The sequence below is a fragment of the Tiliqua scincoides genome, chromosome 3, assembly GCF_035046505.1.
Source record: "Tiliqua scincoides isolate rTilSci1 chromosome 3, rTilSci1.hap2, whole genome shotgun sequence".
NCBI lineage: Eukaryota > Metazoa > Chordata > Lepidosauria > Squamata > Scincidae > Tiliqua > Tiliqua scincoides.
Window position 1 is genome coordinate 107,935,708 of NC_089823.1, and position 9,928 is coordinate 107,945,635.

Below are 9,928 nucleotides of genomic sequence, written 5' to 3' on the forward strand. Positions count from 1 at the left end.
GCATTATTTGCAGCCCAATCCTATGCTTGCAATCCACCATTGGAACTAGCGTTTCCACAGTCAAATGTGTTTTTCAGCAATTGTAAATGGCAATCTGGTAGAGTGTGTATCCACATGCTTCCAGAATGCCATGGGAGAGGCCTTGTAAGTGGTGGCAGATACAGGAAAGCAGAGGCGAGTCAGGTGGGGTGGGTGTAATGGGGGAGGGCTGGGAGTGGAGGTGATGGCACCTGGTGTGATCATCTTGAGCCAGATGCTATCCTCTTTAGTGCCAGCCAACATCTCACTTTGTCTCCTCAGACTTGTGCCAGCTAAAGAACTGGTGCAGGTTTGAGGAGAGCCATTGCTGGTCAAGGGCTTTTTGGAAGGGTAAGGGAAAATATTTTCCTTTTCCCCTCCCAAGCTTCCCGATCACCCACCCCCACCATAGCATGCAGCTCAACCCCCATTTGTCACAGCTGAATGCTATGGCAGGAAAAGTCATAGCATTGGGATGTTATTTATTGTTCCACCTGTGCTCTAGGACATGTGTATTAACATGCACACACTTCCCCAGGCATACAGGAGAGATATTTGTTCCTGGGTTCATGGTGCATCTACACTGTGTATTGGCACTTAAGGAGTTAAAAGAATAGGCAGGAGTCAAGAGTAACAAACCAGATCCAGTTTATTGAGGGATTGACAACAATATTAGCTGTGGGGAGAAAGCAATAAAATATGTGGAGGCAATAGAATAAAATGTGTTTTCAATTGAATAAACAGATTACATCAAAATACCTATGTTTTGCCACTGACTAAAGTGGAAAGAGGAAGTGTATATGTGAGTGTGGCAGGGGGGGGGGAGATAGGGGTGTCCCTTTTTGTGACTTCAAAAAGCAGGGATGGGAGAGGAGAGATTATAAAATAATCTATAAATAAAATATAAAATAGTGGAATAAAATAGTGGAGTAATTTCCTCATTGCCTGAAGATGGAGACATGGAAACATGTTGGGTGTGCCATATTGCAAAATTCAAATTCTCATCAGTGTGTGAAGTGGCTTTTAGAGCCATGTGGCTTTTCATGGGAGTAAGAGAGAAAGAAAAAAGGAAAAATGACTTTGTAACTATGCCTGAGCTCCAGCCTCTCCTGGCATCAACCCTGGGTCAAAAGACATGAATCTAGTGCCTAGTATGAATAAGGAAGGTTGCAACATCTTACAGCTGAGTACAATAGTGATGTCAATAGAATCAATCAGTTCTAAATGTTGATTGCTCTTTTGTTTACCCAAAATATTTAACATACTGTTGTTCCAATCCAATGCACACTTACCTGGGAGTAAGCCCTATTGAATATAATTGGACTTACCTTTGAGTAGACATACATCAGATTGGGCTGTCAGGCAGAATGTTCAGGTGGGGCTGCCTTTTGATCTGGGCAGCTCTTATTGAGCAACATTTAGCCTGGATCGTCTCCATCTATGGTGACTCTAACCCTATGCAGACCTTTTGAAGCTTACCTTCAACAGTGGGAGGTGGTCTGGTGGCAGGGTTCACACATATGCACTCTATCACACACGCACACAAAACATGCCTACATATGACCAAGTATATCCACATGGGCATTTCTAAGTTCAATCAGGAGCCTACTGCTTTGATGTGCCGTACCCCCTACTCACATTTGTTCAACATACAGAGAAGAGCTTCTGTCTACCTAGGGCGTGTCTAAATTATCTGCCATGTGCATTCTTCATGGCTCAAGATGACAAAAAAAAAAAAAAAAAGTAATGATCTCAAATGAATTAAATGGCAGGCATTTCATAAGACAAGAACCTGGTATAAACTGATGGTCTCATTTTTTTCCCCCCAGCCTGTTTCCATTGACAGGCAGAAATATGACATGTTTCACTCAGGGGCTGTAACAACAAAAGGTAAGAATCAAATGAATGCAAACATTGGGAAACACAGCACAAGTATTGAGATGAGCAAGCTGCAAGATCTGGGATTTAATCAAGGTAAGATATTAATCTGAGCAATTCGTCTTTGCAATGGCACTTTTTAACAACAATATCACACCTGCAAATTGGTTTCCTATTTGAATCCCATGGTAGATTTACAGGAAGGGTAGAAACACAAACGTAGGAACTTTGTCCCTATCTCCATGTTTTCCTTACAATCCATATTCAGGGGTTGACAAAACATTTGCAGGGGAGAATTGGTGGTTAAGAGGGTTTGTTTAATCGTTCTCCCACCCACCAGTTCTCCCTTTGCAGATGTCCACCCATGCTGTTTTTAATCTCTTTTTTTCACTCTCCAGTTCAGCTTTGAAACTGGAAATGAGTCTGCCTGACAAGCAGCAGGAGGGGGAACAACAGGGAGTCTTTAGAGATTAATCAGCCTTTCCTTCTCTCCTACAAACATGCCAGGAAATATGTAGTTCTTCCCACAATGTGGGGAGGGAAGGGGGAAAATGTGGGACAATTTGCTAGGGAGGTAAAATGGGAGAATCTAGTCCATTTCAAAATAAGTTTATGACAGATTAGAATCTCTGATATGACTTTCACTGCCCAGCCCTATCCCCCGCCATGTTATCGCATGCAGCCACACAAGGAAAGCCTTCTGGGGTGTTTGGGTGCATGCGTGCAAAAAAGAGTGAATGAGAGAATGAAACTTAAACATTTGAATTATAAGTTGGAACCTAAGAAGCCTAAAGGTATGTGAATATGTTTGAGTTTGACAAAGTATGCATTTCCCCATTGCATATATCAGTTCACTAAAACCTTATCTCAATTTTATACCAGTTTGATGGCCATGGCCTCCCCTCAAAGAATACTGGGAACTACAGTTTGATTGGGTGCAAAAGAAGGAGGCTGAGGGGTGGAACAATAAGGCTATGCCACCGCTGTGCCATGCCTGAGATGATTATGCTGGCACATCAGATTTGACCTGCTTAGATTGTTGTAAGCCTTGCAGAGATAGGAGTACGAACTTGAATTCTGTTTTTAAGGACCACTGCAGGCTGGGTGGATATTTCTTTTTGGAAATACAGGCTGGTTTTGGGTGGTGGGCCACATTTGGCCCAACGGCTGTAGATTACTGTAGAGCAGAGATTTTCAACCTTTTTCATCTCATGGCACACTGACAAGGTGCTAAAATGGTCAAGGCACAAGGACTTTGGATGCACATAGATCTCCATCTGCCATGGCACTTCTGTGCCCTCTCTGGGCTCTGGATTATAGCCAAAAGGCCTCCTTCTAAGTGTTTCAGAATCACAAATGAAGTATTAAGTGATAATACAACTCTGCAGGTTGTACAATAAAATGGAATAACAATATAAAATCATTCAGCCAGAAACATTCAGTTTTCCAGATGTTTGGAAATAGAAACTCTTCTGTGTATCTCTTCTACAAGAGAAACACAAAATCATGTAGAAGAGATACTTTTGTGTTCTCTGGTACAAGGTTAAGTTGCTTTCATCCTTAGAGATTTCGTTGAATTTCTCTCTTTGACAGCCGACTACACCTCCACCAAGACATATCGCCTTGTACAGGGTGAAACATCTGCTTTTGGATGTCAGAGTGTTGCTAACTGTTTCAGCGTCGGCACTAGGTTTCTTCATCTGTTGTTTGTTGTTGTCAGGAAGACAGTGCTTGTTTGTACTTGAAAAATATACTGACGGTATCATTTTAATGTTATATGTTCAGGGGCAATCGACTTTCATCTCTTCACCATGCTGTTCCCTCACCCTTAGTTACTCTATAATAGTTTCATCCGTTACACACAAAAACTCGTAACTTGCTCTAGAGAAGGATAAGTGCATCTAAGTCCCACTGAATGAATGGATGGACTATATGCCACGGGAGAAACACAGCTGCTATAGAAAATAGCATATCACACAATGACAGCATCCCCCTGTCAACTTCTCCTCTTCTTACCCTGTGTTCTTATGCCATTATGTGGAACTTTTTCCCTGCTCTTGCTCTATTTATCTGATTGCCTATTGGCCTAAGCCTATGGAGGGTCTATGGCTGCAGATCTCATGATCTGCTGCTGTAAGTCATCTTAGAACACCATAAATGCCACCACCATTGTGCAAGTCAGAGCAGCAGATGAAAATGACCAGAGGCTCCATGTGCCAGTCAGAGATTGACCCAGCCCACATCAGAGCAGGTAAGGTGCCTGAAGGGACAGGTTGTGGGTGATTCAAGGGAGGTTTTGGGAAGGAGTGGGTGGGCAACAGGGAGGGCAGAGGGCAAGGGGTGTATTTTGGTGACAGCAGTACATTCTGGGATCCTGTTCCCATTTTCTTGACCTGACACACACCCCTGTTTCTCCTCTGACCTGCACAAGCAAAATACAGTAGAACCTCTTTAAGTTGATCACCCAAGGGACTGGAGGAAATTGGTCAACCTAGGGAAGTGGTCAACATACGGGGAAAAAGGCATTTAAATATGATCATGTTTAGCTCCCAGGACAACAAATGCAAGGCCAAGTTATTATTTAGATTGGATTTTTTAAAAGTTTTATTGCAAATATCAATGATAATTGATCCTTTTGTGATGCTTATTATTTATATCATCTATATCTATATCAAAAGACAGAGAATAAACAGCCCACAATCAGTGTTTAAAAAAACCCCTGAAAATTCATAAGCTTAAAAAAAATTGTAAGTTAAAAAAAAAAAAATACTTGGTTTCATAGCAGACAGGCAGACCAATGCTATCCCTTGCCAGCCCATAGCATGTAGCCCCAACGGCTAAAAAAAAAACCCACTTTTTTTACTTAGGCTGCCTGGCTTCCACTGGGTCTCCTAAGATTCACTGAATGCCAGAAAGTGTTTGATATGGTCCCTCGCTAAAAGCTGTTGAGAAAACTCCACAGTCAGGGAATAAGAGGACAGGTCCTCCCATGGATTGGGAACTGGTTGAGGACCAGGAAACAGAGAGTGGGTGTCAATGGGCAATTGACAAAAAAAGTGGAGAGAGGTGGAAAGTGGAGTGCCTCAAGGATCTGTCCTGGGACTGGTGCTTTTCAACATCTTCATAAATGACCTGGAAACAGGGATAAGCAGGGAGGTGGACAAGTTTGTGGATGACACTAAACTTTTCTGAGTGGTGAAGACCAGAAGGGATTGTGAAGTACTCCAGAACGATCTCTCCAAACCGGGAGAAGAAGCAGTAAAATAGCAGTTGTTTCAATATAAGTGTAAAATAATGCACTGGTGATGGGAACCAAAGTGAAAGGACAGTGGCTTCACTATGCACAAGCAGTATCGCGTTCAGTGGGCAACTCACGGAGGGTAAATTAATACTTTGTGCAATGGTCGAAGTGGTCAAGATACAACTTACAGAGGTGGTCAATATAGAGAGGTTGGTCTCCCATAGTGTATATGCAGTGTCTGTCCATACTGTGAAAATTAGGTCAACTTAAGGAGGTGGTCATTATAGAGAGGTGGTCAACTTTGGAGGTTGTGCTGTAGCTGGCTTAGGTTCAAGAAGACCTATTGACAGCCAAGTGGCTATGTAGAAGTGAGTAAAAATATTTTTACTTGCATCTCCCAGGTTGTCTGGTCGCAGTCCACACACCATAGCATGCAGCATTTGCTCTGTTAGTGTGGCTGCATAGCATAAAATGGTCAGGGATAGTAGTGGACCATATGAGGTAAGGAAATTACAATACAATGAAATCATGACATAAGATTAAATGATATGACATTTTGTAGTGAGGCAGGAAGACAACACAAAATGAGGGTGCCATTTTCAGTGACAGACTCTTGTCTCCAGAGTTGTGAAACACTGTTCTAAAGTCATACTGATGTGAGGCTAAGTGTCTGTTATGCACAGGATCACATAGGAGTAGCTAAGCTACTGGCAGAAGTCAGGTCAGAGGACCTTGTTCATGTGGTCATTGATCCTGAACAATCCTGCCCCTTTACCAAGGGATGGTGTTAAAGGTTGGCTATGTTGAGCAATGGCCAAGGATCCACAGGCTACCAGGAGCCCAACTACTCAACCCATGAAATTTCCTGATAAAGCAGTGATGGCTTGAATCACTCAACTGAGCACTAGCACCGTCACTGCCATGTCTCCCTTCCCCATCTGTGATTGGGCTTTCTCAGAGGCCCCTGTGATGACCACAGATGATATTCCTGCCTCTTTTCACTGCATAAGGAAGGAGTGCCGCCATGCTAATCTCCCCTCTATTTGGTACACCATCCCCTATTTACACAGGTGCAGTTAATCCAAACAATGAGTGAAGCATCCGAACATAAAAGCCACTGAAATTCTTTTTTTGGATTACTGTCCTCTTCAATTTAAATCTGTTGTTTTTCTAGCTCTTCAATACTACTGTGGAGTTAAATCGCTTTCAGACAATGGCTCCTTACACTCCTACACGGAGGAGTTACTTTAGCAATCAGAACTTGAAAAGAGAAACCTCATAATCTGTCAGCAACTGCATTAGGGAGTAAGCCATGCCTGTGAACTGAACATTATGGAAGCAAGGCAATCTGGTGGGAATGTAATGGAGCAGAAGTTGGAGGATTTCTCTCACTGCCATTAAATGGCAGGAAAGTGGAGTCTGTTTTTCTCATCAGATGATATTTTAATGGACTGAGAAGCAGTTGCTTTTACTACAAGGGCTCCTGAAATTTATTGAACAGTTGCACTGATATTTGTCATATCATTTACAGTCCACAGCAAGCTGTCCTGGCATTGCTGATGCTACACATCCTAGTGTGACTGTGGCTACCTCCAAAATTGTCAGTTCACCACTTACCACCAACCCATTGCTCAAAGCAGTCACTTCAGTGACTCGCATGGCTAGGCTGTTCCTGCTTCCTGCTATGTTTCATCACAATCCTAAGAATATCCTAAGGGCCCAATCCTATCCAGTTTTCCAGTGCCGATGCAGTTGTGCCAATGGAGCATGCACTGCATCCTGGGGAGGCATTCATAGAGACTTCCTCAAGGAATGGGAACATTTGTTCCCTTACCTCAGGGCTGCATTGCGGTTGCACCAGTGCTGGAAAGTTGGATAGGATTGGGCCCTCAGTCTCATTGCATTCAGTGGGGCTTACTCCAAGGAAAGTGAGCACAGGCTTGCAACCACTTTGTGGCCCACTGCTAGTTCAGCAGTAGTCAAGGGCCAATATGGTTCCACCAGGTTATATAAAGTTTCAGTCTATGGCCTCACTACTTAGCTTGAGCAATTTGTTGCTGGAGTTATGACCAAGCTGTTCAGAGATGGTGAATAAAACACTTCTTTACCAAGTGCTTGCTTTGCATTTGCATCCAAACCATCTGCTCCAGCATATTCACCCTGAACCATGTGGGTTCAGTTGTGAACATTATTGACTTTAGTATCTAATATTTTTTTGTCCTACTATTTGGGATGGAAATCCTATATGGTGCCATGCGGCAACAGATCATGTACCAGTGTTTGCTTTTGTACTGCATGGAATGGCAAATGGACTCCCAGCCAAATCCTATGGTTCTCTAGAGCCAGTGCAGTGCTTCTTGCGCTGGTGCTAGCCACCGTAAAAGCACCGTAAAGCACTTTTTGATGACTTATAAGTAAGGAGTGATGGTGGGAAGGCCTGCGCCATTCTACTGATGCTGGATTCAAACTTCTGACTGCCAAGGCAGGTAAGTTTTGCACCAGGTGGCACAGGGGCTAGAGGAGGGCATAACAAAGGTGAGGAGGGGGTGTTTCAGGGTGGGGGAAGGGCAAGGAGGGGTATTGTCCAGGCCTGGGAGGGGGTAGTGGAGGAGACCTCTGCCATATCTTAACCCCCTTCCCAGGCCTGAAAGTCCTACACAAGGCTTCTCAGACTTGCACCAGCAATTGAGCTGGTGTAGATCCAAGTAGCCCCATTGAGCAGATTGAGGCTTGACACAGAATAACCCCATCAATTCCCAAACTGTCTGGGAGAGTTTGAGCCGCTATAAGTCCCTGCAGTGGAGGGAAGGGGATGGCGCCGGCGCTGCAGCAATTGCGCCAGTGGTGGGGACATCTGGGCTAATTGTAGACTTACCAAGGCCCACATATGCCCTCCAGAGAGTGGGGGAAACCTACAGGGCCCTTGGCAAGCCTCCCCACACCTTACAATTGTTAAAAAATGTTCACGTGACCCACTTCCGCTTTCACGATAAAAACCAGAAGTGAGTCGCACAAGCATTTTTCAACAATTCTAAGGTGCAGGGAGGCTTACTGAGGGTCCTGCAGGCTTCCCTCACCCTCTGGAGGGTATCTGCAGGCCTTGCAAATCTAAAATTAGCTCTGATGTTCCCAGAACTGGCGCGATTGCAGAAATGCCGGCGCTGCTGTCAAGGTCGCCCCACCCTTAATGGAGCAGGTTCAGAGCTTCTCAAGCTGGGGCATTGCAAGAAGACCTCCAGCCTACTCAATTTCAGCACTGGATATGGTGTGGTCCATGCGCCCCACTGCGCCAGCACCGAATAGGATTGGGCTGTCAAGCACCTTATTGTGTATCATGGTGAGATCCTTATTTACCCTTTATAATATCCAAACCATTCCTAATTAATGAGATCCATGGTATAGTTTCATTTTCTTTCAAGAAAGAGTCTATGGTTAAAGCAAAGAAAATGACAAATCTCGTTGGGTAAGTTGCAAAGTAACTTTTTCTCCATGTGAGTAATTTTGGAACGATTTCCATGGAAAGAGGTGGGAAGAGTGTGGTAGGAGGTAAATATATCAAATGAACACGAAGAGGTGTGTTGTTCATGGTTCATTAAACATGTTGCTCTCCAAGATGAAATTGATCCCGCATGAGTGGATAATCAAGCAAGAGGAAAAAAATAATTGAGAATTAGATCACATAAATATATGACTTCAAGTACAATGCAAGTATTCCACATTTGTTATTGTTTGTGGATTTGTTGGAGTTGAATTCATTGGAGTTTCTAGCTGGGCAAAGAGGCACTTTTTAAAGTGATGGTCTTCCTATAATTAACAGAGGAAGAGTAATTGTCCCTTCCACCCCACCCACCCCCCTAGCATAGTGTCTTTTCTAGTGACTGGCTGGTGTCTCTTCTATATATATTTTTTAAGACTGTGAACCCTTTATTTGAGTTTGTTTATAAACTGCTTTGTGAACTTTTTTTTTTTTTGGTGAACAGCAGTATATAAATGTATAAATATAATGATTAATTAATCATACTTGTTTGAATACAGGAATTGGCTAGCCATCTTTCAGCATTAAGCCTCTTAGGGTTCAAGCTGGGTGGAAATACAGTGAACCCTCAATTTAATTGCTTAATGTGGGAAAGGGATCACTGGTGTACCTGGGGGGGGCAAGGGTTGCAAATACCCCAGGTGGCGCTTTGGACGGGGCGGCACACTGCCCGCCTGTATACCCTTCTTTAAAAAGCAGCTCCCCAAGCCTGGAGAGGAAGAGAAGGAGAAGCTGCCACCATAGCAACTTTTTAAAAAAGTGACTTCCCCTGACCTGGAGAGATGGCGGAGGCAAAGCCATGGCGACACACTGCGCTTGAGTAGCCAGAGTAGATGGGATGGGTGATGACTCCCCGCTGCTGCAGCCCCCCCAGGTGGTTCTGTACCTATGCACTGAGGGCCTCCTCGGCACAGAATCAGGGGGAGTGGCATTTCATTCCTTGACCCCAGGTGGCAAGGTGGCCAGGACAGCAGTTGGATGTCTGAAAGCCTGTAAAATGTGAACGCATTGAAGTCACTGAAGATGCACATGCGCAATAAGTATATGACTGTTTTTAATGAAGCAAAACATATCTGTTGCTAATTAAGTCTGTAAAATCAAGGGTTCACTGTAGAGACATAGAGAGACAGATAAGCAAGGAACTTCTCTGTGTAGGTGTAGAAGAACCACCGTCTATTTTAGAGAGTGACATCCACAATAATATAATAATATACAGTATTTATATACCGTCTTTCTTGGTCTTTATTCAAGACTTT